Below are 16,060 nucleotides of genomic sequence, written 5' to 3'. Positions count from 1 at the left end.
TTTCCGGTATTCTGTTTCCGTGTTGGTGACAATGCATTCTGTTTTTACTGGCTAGAAGTTTAACGAGTAATCGTATATATATATTCGCCTACCAGATTGAACGAGGCGCTCCGCGTGTTCGCTGATGGCTTGTTTAAGTGTTATTCTGTTTCCAGTTCGGCTTCTGTTTACTTTTTTTACAGTTCTACAACTGTAATTAGCCGTGTAACGTCTAAGCCTTCATGAGCCATTGACACTCCATATGTCTATCGATGAGTCCTTAAAGCTGTGTGGCGGCTAGACTTCGAAAAGTCATTGTTGGACTATACTACGCCGAAAAACATTTTGAGACAAACAATGTTTTTTTCTTAACACAAGCCTCTCCTATATGACGTTACGAAAGTAATTCTACTACGTTGTGTATTGAATACTGTAGCAACTTTTCACGTCAGCTGACTCATTTCTATGATTTAGTGGGGGCGTGGTACGTTAACGCCACCCATGTATTAGATACCTTCGGCATACACGCCCTTGGCGAGCGGGAAATACTGAAGCGGGACAGGCAACGATCTAAGGCCTAATATAGCCTATAGAAGGATAGGGTTTTTACGTTAAGAAACATACACACACAACGGCCGAATCAGTCTCAACCACACCCGGAGTGGACTTGCACCACGAGCAACCGGGCTAGACAGCATGTGCTGACTTTAATGTAACAACTTAGACAAACAAGCGCCTTCGACTAATTTGGCCAGAGGTCCATACGTGAGTCAATTAGTCTCGTCCGTCGAGATGAACGAAAAGGCCTTCCGAATGATGGTTCGGAAAGGACAAGCCACAAAATTATATTGGCTTTTTAGCCATACCTACTATTGAGGATTTTGTTAGCATAGTAAAATGCAGTTGGTTAGTTGTCGTATTAGTGTGCTGGTGTAGAAAGGCTATGGCAAATCGATGAAATAGGTTTCTTCTGTCAAATACAATAAAAAGTATATTATGTATGGACAAGATGAATATTCAACTATCAGTTGGCCCATGACTGACTGGTCAAGACCATCCGTTTTATATACGTAATGTATGTTACATAAGAAGTAAATAGATAAAATGTTTGCACTCCATCAACGCGCCAATACAACTAGGTGGAATTACGTCAAGCCATTTGTCCTTATCGATGAACTCTTGATAGCCAGTGACTTCAGCGGTAAGATATGGCAGTGAGTAAATATTTCGCTTATGTAATTACTGAGCTGTGGAAAAATTGATCCCTGAATATTCTGGAATGCGCCTAGAAAACTGCAGCTTGTTCCACTGATTCCGCTCAGTCGCTCGAAGGGCTGCCGGCGACGTGGCCTGTATACGACGTCATCCCTTCGAACAGGACAGAATCAGAAAAGGGGTAGCAAAAATGTGCCACTGAGGAAAATTGATACAGTTCCGTTCAGCGAAAACGACTGGATAAAGATAACAGGATAGATTGAACTCCCATCTTTTCAATTGGAAAGAGAGAACATTCGAATTACCGTTGGCCAACAATAGTCTATTAATGGGTCCTTTGTTTGTCAGTTCCCCCGGTAACAAGCAGGCAAGAAATCTAGTAATAAGCCTAATAATGCATCTTGTATAAAAGAATCCTTTGTCTGTAGATGCTAAAAAGGTTGATCTTCGTAGCAGTCGTATAATGCGTTCGAGTATCAAAACTCGATGTCCAAATGATAAAACACTCATCGAACCACACGATAATATGAAACGATCTCGAAAGAGAACCGCTTGCGTTCTTACCTGCTTATACCGTCGACGACCTGGCGGCAATCGATATCGATTACGATGATAGTCTGTCTGCGTTCCCGACAGTACTTACTATCTCTGATTTTTCCACTTCGCTGTGTTACCATTAGTACAACATAGGCTGAGATACAGTCGTAGTGCATAACCTAGTACAATCGCCCATACAGGCGTACAATCTATATAGGTAGACACGAATTGCAAACTGTAGCCGCCTCGTGGCCTCCTCAGAGCCTCCACAAACGCAGGACCTCCCCGCGCAGACATTACAGCGTAGGATGGAGAAACAATTTTACCCCATAAGGCGTTTTAAGTCTTTGAAAATTCACAGTAAGCTACCCTTAACAACACTATTCACTGTAGTAAGCCGAAGCCAGCCAGCCAGCCAGCCACCCACTAGCATCGCGACGACGGTCCAACGTCCCAATCGTCGAATCGTTTTGTCAGTTGTCACGGAGTTAGTGACTCAACGCGGCTAGGTGCAACGCTAACCCAGTCGGCCCATGGCAGAGGGGAAGAAGATGAAAAGTAAGAGACCAGGAACAACGAGAAGATAGAATGGAGGAAGCGACCGCTAGTGCTGTAGAAACGTCCGTGACAGCGGTACCACCAGAGGCAAAGCGACCTATCGATACGTTTGACATGACAGAATCATGAATCAGGAAAGCCAAACGGGTTTGCGTTTGGCGATAGCTTGGACCTCCGTTGAATCGAGTTCCTGGTTCCGGAGTTATGGTAGGGATGCCGGAAGCTTTGCTGACCTTAGCTAGGGGATGTACGACGCGAACTGAAGGTGTTCGCCCAGAAGGGGTGGTTGGAGTTGACCCAATGAACCTTCGCTGCATAGCTGAGAAGTTAGGATCGGCCCGAACCGTTCGCAATTCCGGTAGCATAAGACAACAATATCTCTTCAGAACTTCTTCTTTTTTCGCTTCGTCAATACGTTTCAAGCGTTACCCTTGGCCTCGATGCCCGTTGACGTCTTCTACCCATATGCACTGCGTAAGCTATCAAATCTAACAAATTAGTCTAACGACAAAGAAATTTCACGCAGTACAGATAAAAGGGCAAGTTTGTGCAAAATCTGTGTTTGTAACTTTGATCTTCCTTAGACAATATTGCTTAAGTATGCATATCTCCAATGGAGGTGGTCGTGCAAAAAAGTGTACGCGTAACTATTCTGTGCGTGAGTAGAAATAAGACTGCTTACATCTTACACGTAGGCTCGTTAGAAATGAATAATATTTTCAACCACCCGCGGCCGTCTATTCGCTGAATAAGATAATAATGTTAGCGTATTGTGGTACAGAAAAGAGAACGCGACGACTCGAGTTCGTGCCGAAGTTTTCTAACAAATGTATTCAGAACAGTCGTATGCAGACAGCCAATACACAATCTTTTCTTCATTTGCATATGTATCCGAATAGCATTCGTCCCGCAAATTATCGTCCTTCATCAAGCTTGGCCCTTACATCTGTAGAAATTTAAAAAAGTTCCCTGAAGTGGACTACGCTGTGTCATGAAGTTCGTCAAGCAATGTATATTTCTCTGCTATTTAGACCACGCTGTACAAAGGCAGAATTACTGTAACTTTCGCGCTTACCGCTGCCGCTGATAGATCTGCTATTGCGGCAAAAATCTTGCTAAATTCTCAACATTTAACCGCGCACAGCGAGCTAAAATTTAATGTAGATGTGCTATAATCTAGTGTACAAGTGTACTCTCAACCCGGTATGTGCTACATATCGCATCGTTCTTGAAATTCATTACGTAATTCTAATCCTATTCAGGGACCCTTGCGGCTGACAAGGATAAGCACCCAATGGACGTTGAAACGTTACGGTAGTTTAGTTTAGTAATTCATACCAATATTGATATACCTTTTCGGTTCATGTACATATGTGACCAGGCCTGTGCACTTTTATAGCGTACACCTAACGTTTAAGATGACTTATTGAAACCCAGTCAGGTTAGATCCGAAAAATTTAACTTTAATTTAATTTAATTGCACGAGCTCGCAAGCTGCTTGTTAGACGTAGGCCTCCAATTTTGGAGGCACGTCTAAGTTTACCTCGATCCATTTGTGGGACCTTTTGGCCTGCTTAGTATGTAGATGGTGGACTGGTTTGTAGCTGCTGAATAAAATACTGCGGTCGAACGAAGACGCCTTATTAAATGACGGCCTTGTTGTACCAATACGAAACGTAGCAAATGCCACTCTACCGCGATAATGCAGAAAACCTGCGTGACAAAGCTAAATATACTGAAACAGTCTGAGAGCACAATAGCGTGCAGCACGCTTTGCACGCATTAAATGAGTCATTCAAGGTTGTCTACCTGTACAACGTGTGTTATATAAAACATATTTTAATCGGAAACGCAGAAAATATGCCCAACGTATACGATACACTTATCTTTACTACACAATAATTAGCAGTTTCCTATTCTATGAAAAAGGACTGCCACTTACTGTATATCATACCTAATTAAAGACCGGACAACTATGACGTAGCTGCAATTAAGTTATTAATTGTGTCGTATAACACATTACGACCGGTCTGGCTGGCCACTGCCACTGATATTGCTGCTGTTTCTATCAATGTTATGTTTCATTTGCCTCTATATTTCTTCGATCTCACAAAAGGTAAACATCTTGTCGACAGCTGAGCCTCCCTTCTCTAACGTCTAGATCACACTTTCATCCAAAAACTGCTCAAAGATAAATATCAAACCACACATTAGTAGTTAAAAATATAACCATAGCTCACAAAAACAGGCCGTTTCGGCCAGGCACCGGCAGATAAGGAGCGGCCCAAGCGCTCATTTTAGCAGCAGGTGCCTCACTATACGATTGCAGCAGAAACCCGGATGCCGTTGCACCCATCGATGTTGCCATCGGGACCGCTGCTTCATATGCTATAAGGCTTTGCTGCTGCGGAGCTTTGTCCACCGTTATGGTCCAAGGCTGTAGTCTTCCTGGCAGATTGTAGGCGACGAAAGTTAGACAACCTGCTCGTTTCTCGCATTACACCTCGTTCCCTCTGATTCAATCAAGGTTACTCGATATAATAGGCATTTACTCCTGATCGGACGATCGGCCCTGCGTAGAACCTCAATATTGCTATATTACGCCGCAAGATGTTGGTTTGGCCCACTCCCTGAAGCTGGTTCCCTCCCTTTTCTCATGAGACAGTTAGAGAACAACTGAGAAAATCGTAACAAACAGCAGCTGCCCTTATGATAAGTGCACAACCGGCTCAGCCGCTAACACTTCAATACGCACAACGTATCCACAGGTAAACCTATTCCTAGCAAGGGACCCAATTTACTTAGGCAAAAATTGTAAGGCATTTCGCACTTGACTGTAGTTGTTTATGTTCAATTTAATGTTTCGGTTGATGTCGCTGCTAATTTAATTCAATTTTGTCCTTCCAACATTGGCTTCGCTAAAATCTCAAATAGATTAAATTACTTCGCGTGGTTTAGGCCATAGGCTTCCGTGACTCTGCGGCCTCTAGCAGAGCTAGCAGCTGGGCCATTTAAGGTGCTTTAATTGCTTGGCCGGCATAACAGTAATGAAGGAATGAAATTGCTATACCCGTGGATCCATACGTAACCTCGACCATGGTGGTAACAATAATATGACGGACCAATTTCGTCGTATGAAGTCCGACAGAAGGACAGAGATCTAGTGAGCGTCGAGTTGTTTACACCGGAAAATTTACAAGCGATTGCTTAACTCAGTCCTCATCCCATTGCCTACTAGAGCGTATCGTACAGCTTGCTATGATAGTAATCCTAATAGATTAAGCGTTGTAATGGACTTATATGTATATATATATATATATATATATATATATATATATGATCATGGTGTTTCACTTCTATTAGTCTCACACATTGGGGGACTCTATGTATATAAATTGTATCAATAAGAATGACGGCGTGGATCGTTGAGGTCTATTGAGGATTAAACGTGAACAATAGATGATTGATGAACTGCGAGCTATTCATAAAGGCAAGACAGCGTACTTTGCCTCACCGATCTGCCGACTTACCTCTCCGGCCGTCGGTCGATGAGTTCGAGTCAAATGTCAGATATGCCTTCGTCCTAGTATAAATTCTTCTATGATCAGACTAGAAAACATGTGAGATCTTTGTATCCTGTGATCAAACAGGTTTCTTGAAAAACTTTGAATGAATAGAATAGGGTCGCGAGCGAGCGAGGCTGACAGTGTGGCTTATCGGTAATGAAGGCTAAGTGAGTTCCATATGATAGAATTATTCGTACATCGTATGTACAATTGTGACACGAAACACGAGAGCCACACACGAATAAATTATTCGATTCAATAACGAGTACACATAAATGCGACGGTATTAATATTTAGGGGACGATGTCACTTTTATATGCATCGTCTATGGTTCGTTATAAGATATTCACTGGTATATGAATAATATATGGGGCGCCCCACTTTTTTCCAGCAAGGGCGCGATGGGTTCAGATCTCGATATGTCTAGTAGTTGGAACTTACAGAACTTTTCGATGCACTCGGGTACGCAATTCAGTGCAGTTCGCGTAACCGTATTTCTGTTGTTAAAATGTTTATATGGTGACGCTGTACGGGACCGAAGAGTATTTTTTTGACATTCTATTAAATTTCTGTTGACCGATTAAAAGTTAAAGAAGATAAAAAAAAAAAAAAAAAAGGCTGTTCAGCTTCCTCTCTCGGTTTCGTCAGTCCTGAAGCTATGTTTTTAATGGCAAACTAAAAGCAAGTTATATTTCAAGTTCTATTATATAGTTGCTCTGTAGATTATATGACCCAAGGTGAGATGGAGCTATATGGTCCGTACATTTTGAGCACATATGAAATCAGATGCTATTTTTACAGAGGAACTAAAGGAAGCAACTAGCCTCAAAGTACTACTTAGCTGGGTAGAAATGCTTATACGTGTATTTTTGCCAAGTTCAATCTGGATTTCGTCTTTCCGCGTACCTTATCACATGTCATTCGTTCTAAAAAGATGACCCATATGGTTTTTTTTAACAGAAATTTTCTTTTGACAGCATCGTTCGTTGTATACAATACTAGACAACATATGTATTACATTGTGAGTAACCACAAAAGTGGTTTAGAACCTTGCAATTCCCTATTTCAGAATCGTGCATAATCACGATAGATATAAATTGTTCCGTGCGATCAAATTAGCTTTGGTGTGCATATCGTTGCCGCTCTTCGAAGCTTCTTCATTAAAATTCAATTCTGGTCAATGGGTTCGTATGTGAACCGATCAAGACCCGGATTTTGCACTCCGAAACAGAATTCATCTGGGCTACAGTAAACAAATCATAAATATATTAGAAATCTTTCTCAAACAATCATTTTCGACCCGCTTTGCCTGTCAGGAAGTTTTCTCTTTAGCGTTGCTAAATGATTCATTTCTTCGGACGTGGGGCATAGAGTTACCTCTTTGGTCCATATAACTCCGTCTCATAGAGTTATACGGGCCTAGAACGTAAATATCTATCTTCAGTTCATATTTTCTCAATGATTAATACGTTTATTTAGTGCTGATTTGGATCATAGAAGATGAGATTCATGTTGGGTAACATAGTTGACTAAATACTTAGGTATCTAGTAACAACTGAGACATGCATGCGAGCTAACTTCTCAACTTATTCGATAGCATCGCCTATTAGATTTCGCTCTACAATATATTAGTAGTTTTAGATGCATCAATTTTCGTGAAAAAGTAAAATTTTCAAATAACAGCTTTATGGATAGGATGAATGAGGGACGAATATTTAACGATAAAAGATGTTAGGTAGATTTTCTTCAAATTCAACTCTACTTCCACTGGCGTCTCATAGATTCATATCGTAATGCTTTGCCGCTACCCTCAAAAAAACTAATCATGATTTCTATTTTTTTTTTTTTTTTTTGCTATTTAAGGCAATGATCGACGCTTCGATCCATGACGGAGTTAACTCATATGCTTGAACTCTTTTCCCTTTTTTTTATTCTCTCAATGATATCTATATACGAATATAATTACAGTTTATATGCGTAATACATCTAAAATTTATATGTCATACATACGTACATATATATATATATATATGGATAACCGACGAGCATTACTATCTGCTAATCACTGCTAGCACCTGCTATCTATCTCATGTTAACGCCTTTGAACCGTCGTCGTTTTGTTGAGCTGCTTAATTGGACTGCACTATATATTTATGAGGAAACCATACCTAGACCTTAATATCGAGTTTTGAATAGTAACTGTATAGGCGGCATTCTATGTTGCTTAGAACTTTAATTCCATAGAAAATATCCTTAACGAGGCAGTTTGGAATAGGTAACAATATAGAAACATTTGGTTATCTTTTACACTCTTACTTTCCCTGTCGTTGTCATTTGCTCCATATTATTTAATAGTAGGCCTTAGGGAGAGCGAAAGAGATAGAGAGAAAGAAGGGGGAGGTTAAGTGTATAAAGCCCTGCTACAAGAATGTGCGTTTGCGTGGTTTTCCAATAATGGTTAGGCATGCTTTGTTATAACGTATAATGGAACAGAGAGGAAACTGATTCAGTAAAACGGTGTAGCCCTGAACACCGCTGAATGTTCAGGACCTCGCCTAGTCTCATATTACTTTATCATACTGTTGAATGACCATAAAAATATATAGACAAATACGACAATTAGTTTAAACGAATGTAACCTTTTGTGCGTTGTAGTATATAATAGGAATATATAGCTCAGATAGTTGGGAGAGGGCTCCGAAGGAGGCAGGAACAATTAACTCAAGTCTTGCTGTCACGCGCGAACGCAAAAAACAAGCAAAAAATATTGTCGCTAATCTGTCTACGCGAACACACGTCAATAATGTCAGATTATTTAAGACTGGAGAAATATATTATATGTCTGCCTCACTTACAAAAAAGACGTTAACAGGAACGCACAAAGTCAAGACAAAGCCGTTCCTATCCTGAATAAGTATATTTGCTTTGTGTATAATTTTCTAATCATATTTGAGAAGTTGTATAAAATCGTCTGCTACTTGCGTATGAGCTTATTTTCTGAATAGTATCAAAGTTCAGCTTAGCTACAGCCGGGCTTCAGCGAGTTCAACTGAAGTCAATGCCCCGATCAATAAATCAGAAATTGATTCATATCGAATTTTGTTAATTAAGTAATATAAATACGTCAAACTTCAAAAACGGTTGGTTACTTATACATTTTAAAATTCGCCTTTGCAGACAACTGATTAAAGTTTGATAGAAAAGCCCGGCGTACAGACGTAAAGCATGGGCGCATGTCCATATAGCGTAACGGTTTATCTTCAAAATTTTCGAAGTTATTATTCGCTTCATTTGACAATGAGATTTGGCTTGCTTCTGTGATCCACCGAGCGTTGTTTGCGCTAAGCGTCCGCCGTTGCAGCACGGTCGATTGTCCCGTTCAGGTTGAAAATTGTATTTAAAAATTCGGTTTTAGCAGCTCTCGGTAAAATGTGGCATAGCTTAACCCTGTACGAAATAGTTCTTCTGCAGGCAAAGTCTAAATAATTAATACCCATTACGTGCGTTCACATTAGCACGGACAAACGTCGCCTAGCGAAATTCACCGGAATCTTTTCAATACGTGCGTTTAGTGCGTTCCATTTTTTTGCGAGCCCAGCTCCGTTGTACCCGACACAATGAAAAATATAGCCAAGAGCTTTGCAATGATCAAAATGATTACGGTGTGTAAACAAAAGCGACCAGCTAATTGTACTCTATTTGTCTCTTTCAGATTATCATGTTAGCTCATTAAGTTCACTAGACGAGTCATTTCACCAACAGGAAATTATATAGATCGCTTTAGAATTATCAAGCGATAAATTCCGCATAGTATCTCACTGAAAGGTCGTAAAATAAAAAATTATCTCACGTATGGAAAGCGCACGATACGATATGCTGTGTATTAACGTCAAAAAAAAAGTGTCAGACATGACCCGTGATACTGATAATGGTTAGACGACACGAGATTCCTAAAAAAAAAAAAATGTTCGAATTAAATCAAATTTTCAAGCATCGAAAAAAAAATCAATTGTTGAATGTTTTTTGTCATCTGAGGCTACTACGATTTTTAGGGAGACGCATGCAAGATAGTAGACTTCATATTGCAATAAAAACATATCTAACCCGATCAAGTTATTGACAACTCGAGAACTGTATGAGGTTGTCTCCTTTCCAATTGAATACAGCTTTAGCTGGTGCCAGACAAACGGCACTAAACGATATTTGTATTAGCGGGAAAGAGGACGCTGCAAACCCCAGCTAAAAATAATATTTCCGCTTCTAGGCAAAAAAATGACGACACAGCCTGCTAGTCAGATCATCAAAAGTAACTAAACATTCGTTAATGCTAGTTTTACAGGCAGGTGTCAATTAAAAGTTTTTTTCTTCGAAAATTACACGTGACTTTTTTAATCTATAAATTTATATATCTTTAATGACCGAGAGCTGACAATTCAGGCAAAATTTCCCAAAGAACCCTTCGCACCGCACGCAGACTCGCCTGTTCACTTGCGTGGTTGTTGTGATTTTTCGATAGTATTTAAATTATTGGTGTTTGAAACAGTTTGTGCTGAACTCTTTTTTCTCCCTGATTTACTTTAAAAAGCCCTCCCTTTAGAAGAGGTCGTCCTCATCATTTAGATTTGTGTCTGTCTAGTACTTTAGGTTGACACTGCCGGAGGCTTATATATAGCAATGAATCGTCTTCATTATCTTCAATTCGATTGTAGACCAGGTCAGAATTATCTGACTGTTACAAGCCTAAGCTAGCATAACAGGCAAGTCTCAGTGTAGGCCCCTCGTAGTCATACGTGGCCAATATGGTTAAACGTTGTAACGGGTCCATCCGGGAATCGCGTACCGAGTTAGTAGTCAGCGACCCACTCACTGATCAAGGAGACATCTTCCTGTACTCCTCGAAACAGGCAATAATGATGTCGAAAATTAGACTCAAGACAATGTCGGGTGCATACAAGACGGGGATAGGACTTTAGATAGAAAAGAGTTAGTGCGACTACGTCGTCTCATCATTTGTTCTATCCCTCGTCTGCTTTCCGCTTTCGCAAATTAAATTAACTACAAAAGCTGTCTCCTATTGGCGTTCGAGCACTCCAGCACTGGCTGCTAGTACACGTTGTACAACCGTGGCACACGTAGTTATAGCAAAAACGTGGCGTTCCTGCGTGGCTGCTTCTCGGTGCCACAAGATCATGAAACCATGCCCTTTACGAGAGGAGTTACATACTTGGGATTCGCGATTGGGATCGTGACGACCAAAGCAACGGCGAACTTAGCTGTAACGGCAGCACCTAACAGGTCACCAGGTGAAGCAAAGAAAAGACCCTGCTCTGTTTACTCATTAGATTATCCATGGCCACATCGCATCTCCAGATCACGGTATCGTAGCTAGTCTTCCGCAGCTATACTCCGACCAATACTGTATACGGCCACTGTAAGGGCAAGTGGCGCTGGGGACTGCCGAAGTCTACTGCCACCCGGAGCTTGAGAAAGAACTGCTGCATGCTTGTTTGTTTGTTTGTTTGTTTGCGATTGCGGCCGCTGCCGTCGCTCCTGCTATCGCGTAGTTTTGTCTGCAGGTAGATGAGTTGGCGGAAAGATAGATATATGGCTGATGACAGTGAGGAGACGAGGCACTATTATCCGTGTACAAGGACGGCCGGGCCCGTCCGTTTTTTCCTTGTTCATTGTCGTTTATTACTTCGAAGCATCTGCATGTCTTCCGTAGGCGAGGAGGCACCCTACTGACGTTTTCTGCCGACAGCCAAAGAAGCCATAGTATACTGCATGGCAGCGTAAGCAGCTGTTGCTGCTGCTGGAAATGTCATGCCCATATTGTTAGGAACCGACAGGTGTTTACTTTGTCTTTTAGAGGTTCAACCTTTGGTGACAGCTATGGTGAAACAATAAATAGGACGGATTAATGAGGCTGGCTGAAAAATTTACTAGATTACTCAGACAATCATTGGAAATAGCTATGAGGTGTTATAACAAGTCAGTGATCACGAGCGAAACGAAGAATGAAGCCTGGAACAATTTAAGTAGTCTAGGTGAAGGTGGCGCATGCATATATATGTATCTGTTACTTCTACTTTGTCAAATTGTTTTTAGCAAGAAGCCAGAAGCATAAGTGGGCCAAATAGAAAAGTATCATCACTTTAGCTCCGCGGGAATCTGCTACGCCGCGTGAGCAGAGTTCTACTAACACGAAAAAGGAGGATCTCGTGTCCCTATGACACAGTCTCATTGTGCATGTTTCTTAAATAAACAAATACAGAGAAATTTCGGCTTTGGCTGCTCTGCCGTATCTCTGCCTCAGACACTTGAATGCCTCGGTTAACTGGAAATGGTACCGATGAAATGCTCATTCTAAATCTAAGTCTCAGCCAAATACATACGTGCAGACATTAAGCATATGATCACCTATCTTACAAGTAGAATAAGCATATTGCATAGTCACATGGTATTCCTGCTATTACCCCCGAGAGTTAAAGACTGAAAAAAAGTCTCTTTCTATTTAGACTACAGCATAAGCGTAGCCGATACTAACATTAGCTATGATTGTCACCGTAGAACGGAGAAGGACCAGCATAGCCATGTAACATAACGGTAGCCGTTTTCCGGTCTCACGAAGCCTTGCGGACAGGATATTTCTGGAACAATGATTTTTCCTATGGGTGCTTCAGAAATCCAACCTGAAACGCGACATAAGAACAATTGAAGAGCTGCTACTGTCGTTTTTGCCGGGGGCTCTTCGTGTCCCATTTGCTGTTCTGGCCGTCACCAAAGAATACACACATACATATATATAGATATGCATGTATATGGAAAATATATATAGAAAAAAAAGCAAAGTAGCATGCGTACCCTTAAGAAGATAAGCGCAATTATCGACCGACAAGACGTTTCTCCCTTGACCATACCGTGTCGCTGTGACGCTCCTGCCATCCCCGCTTACCGGTAAGCGAACTATTAGAAGCGATTTTCGCTCTCAGATTGAGTGTGATACGCGCTCTTACAGCCGCATGCATCGTTCTGCATAGGTACACTAGCGCGTACCACTGCTACCGATCATTATAACTTGCGCCATTCGGTATAGCAAGCTCTTCGTCGACGCGAACATGTTCTAAAATTATACAGCATATGTTCACGTGTCTCTGGGTGAATGAATCTGAGAAGTTGACCGACCACTCTGGGCGGTAGGTTCATAGCAAGCATCATCCGCTGAGGTGGCAAGGTGCAAAACACCACTTGTCAGCGTGGTTACGCTTATCTTGGACGCTTCGTTAAATGTACGAGTTTTGACTTCGACCGTACGAAGATCTAGATATAAGCAGAATGGGTTTGCTCGCGAATATGCGTGCGGTAACGGTGCAACGAGGCATGTCTATCCATCAATACGTAAGTTACATAGCTCGTACAGTAACTCTCACAAGACCGATGGGTAAAAATATACCTTGCTGCCCTTTCATTCGCGATGCTTCCTTGTTACGAGGTCCTGTTTGCACTGATTATTATATTAAGAATGTAAGTTTGGGTTCTGTCTCATTCAAGTTGTACGGTGTGCAACTTGAACGAACGTAGGTCAGTGTGCCTTCACGATGGATCCATGTTTCTTGCTCGTGTATTGGCATATTCATGAGTATGTTCTTCGAGCGATATCTAAACTCGTTGCTCTACATTGGCGCCGCCAACAGCGTAGCCCATTTTCTAGTTCCTGTTTGTGTTAATTTCGTCGCCGCTGTCGTCATCTTTGCCATCTTCATCTTATTAACGTCGATTTTAGTATACGTACCCGCAGAAGCTGCAGCTAAACGAGCGTACCCAGGGATACCGCGGTTGCCGTTGCTGTCGCATCTCGGTGCGGAGTACGGTGGCGGTCTCGACGGAGCCAAGCTCGCAGCCAAAACGACATTAGATCAGAATTGCCGCTGAGCAGGCGTAAATGTCATCAAGCAAGCGAGTTCGTTAGCTGCCGATTATCTATCTGAAACAAGTGAAGCGCTTGTACGCATTAACTAATAGACATTCTTAATATTATTAGGAAAGTCGCCGACCGCTAAGGTTCTGTAATGCGACGCACTTGAGTGAGTAACATCGGACACACCGTTAATTCCTCGTTCCTTTGACAATGGTAAGATTGCCTGTGACGACGACGTCTTAAATATGCCGGTTATGGTTCGTTAAAGCTCCGGCGCTCACCTCGACGCCACGACGAGTTTTCAAAGGTCCGATTTGTCCTAGTATTCTAAGCCTCTTATAAACGCTATTTTGTTTGGCTTTTCACTCCATTAGACAGTCCGTTGAATATTTTGACATATCGTAAACGCTTGTGCGGTATAAGAAGCTTTCAGATTATTCTGTGATGAATAAAAAAACCTGCTTGTTTCATCTCTTAGAGCATAGTTGTATCGTTCCTGTATGGCATGAGGAGTGCCCCAGGCTCACATCAGCCTTAACGCAACTTTAAAAAGCCAACCACTTTTCTTAGGTGCAGGCCAACGCTCATCCAAAGAAGGGGAGGAGTATTCGGCTGTTTTTGATTCTTTGTTCGCTATCATTATTGTTACTCCACAATCAGATCAACACCTTTATTAGTGTACCTGTATCGTACGAATCTCGGAACACCTTCTTGCTTGTCATCTATGAAAATTGAGGTTTTCGTTCATCTTTGGTCACTTTCAATCGTAACACAGAAAAACGTAAGAAAATCAACTTAGTTCAAACGCGAAAATGAACGGGCTAAACGGTGAGGAACGTAGCATAAGCACTAAGCACTAAGATTTCTGATTCAGTCTTTGTTAAGAAGAACCATACGGCTACGTTAGTGAAACATTTTTAAGGCAAATCCAAAACAACGTCGCCGTCTACAGTGCGTACGTGCATGCATCGATGACATTGCACGTGTTGCGTTTGAGACGACAACGATACCTCGATTATAAATTCAAGTACAACAACTGTGCTGCTATCGTTAACTGTAGTCACACGAATGAGCTTGCTCGAGTGGTCCCTTGTTTAATTGCCAGCTACGGTCATTGCTTACACAGACGCGCACGACGTCAGCATACTATTAACATATACGAAGTGTGGACCCTATTAATTTAACAAGTCAAGCTGCCCATTTATCAGGTTATTAAACGGGAATAAGAACACAGACATCTGCACGTTCAGTTAGTTGTCTTGCCAACTTCTGCACAAATGGATACCACAAAGCCTCTGCTGGTGTTAATAGATGTCGCGCAGGCACCCATTAGTAAGGCCACCTCCGCACTGTCCCGTAGCTGACGTACGTTGGCATCGTTCGATAAATTCTGCCGGGTTAAGACGTCGTTCCGTTCAATGTAACACTTTTCAGTGATCATTAGCGTCATTGATACGGTCTTTATGCTTGATTTGTGCTGCCGAATCGTGATGAACGATTTTTGCGAAGTGATTTTTGACCAAGTTTGACCCTGGGCAATCGCTGGACAAAAAACCGGTTTCTTAAAGAGAAGCTCGATTAGCATAGCTATGATGGCAAAGGAGCTTCGGTATTCTGTTTATGCTGTTGTTATTGAATACTTTTACTGATGACAACATTTTGGAGCGTGGACAATAGTTTATATAGTGTCAGTGGATCTGAGCGAGAGAGATAAAGAGTACCAATCAATAGGGAGGAAAATTTAGCCAATGCAATGTAGCTTGATTGTTCAGTTTATAAGCGTTCTTGGTTATTCTTCTTACTTCAATAACCTTGATTTGTAATAAGCTTTGTAAAGTTTATTGTCAGTGAATGGAAAGACTTTACATTTTCCTTCGACGGTAATTGAATCACAAACTACTTATAAATCTTCGAAACTAAAAAAAGCTCTTGTGTTCCGACATGATACCAATGGAATAATTGCAATCACTGCTAAGGGTCTGAATAAAACAAAAGACATTGGAGATATTACTGTTACCCACACAAAACACAATAGCATCTTTGTGTCCAGCATGATGTAGTACTGCCTTTTTGCGAAAGTTGTGCGCAATGCTTCTTTTTTTCTCCGCCAATTTTCGCTGGTACGACATGTTCCGTACCTTTTAATACCTGCCATCACCAATGCAAGCATTTCTAGCAGTATCATCGACAGATCTTCCGTACGTTTGTATAGTGCGCATCTGTTTGTCGTTATCATTCGTGACTGCGGCAATTCTCAGTATTGAACGATGCACAGCGCACCTAGGAA

General features: G+C 41.6%; 1 long non-coding RNA gene across 3 annotated transcripts; it reads right to left on the bottom strand.

The window, feature by feature from the left end:
• Positions 1–6,488: 6,488 nt before the first annotated feature.
• Positions 6,489–14,914, bottom strand: LOC147755420 (uncharacterized). 3 transcript variants are annotated; one of them, XR_015328831.1, is made up of 3 exons: positions 12,720–14,867; positions 12,403–12,547; positions 6,489–11,664 (listed from the first exon to the last, which is right to left on the bottom strand). It is a non-coding gene; the product is annotated as an uncharacterized LOC147755420 (long non-coding RNA). The 3 variants fall into 3 exon arrangements; XR_015328830.1 differs by having other exon boundaries at positions 6,489–11,667; positions 12,720–14,861; XR_015328829.1 differs by having other exon boundaries at positions 6,489–12,547; positions 12,720–14,914.
• Positions 14,915–16,060: the final 1,146 nt, after the last annotated feature.

This window comes from Varroa destructor, unplaced genomic scaffold (assembly GCF_002443255.2).
Source record: "Varroa destructor unplaced genomic scaffold, Vdes_3.0 BEIS01000005.1, whole genome shotgun sequence".
NCBI lineage: Eukaryota > Metazoa > Arthropoda > Arachnida > Mesostigmata > Varroidae > Varroa > Varroa destructor.
Note: the sequence above shows the minus strand (reverse complement) of the source record. Positions and strands in the feature narration are given on the sequence as shown.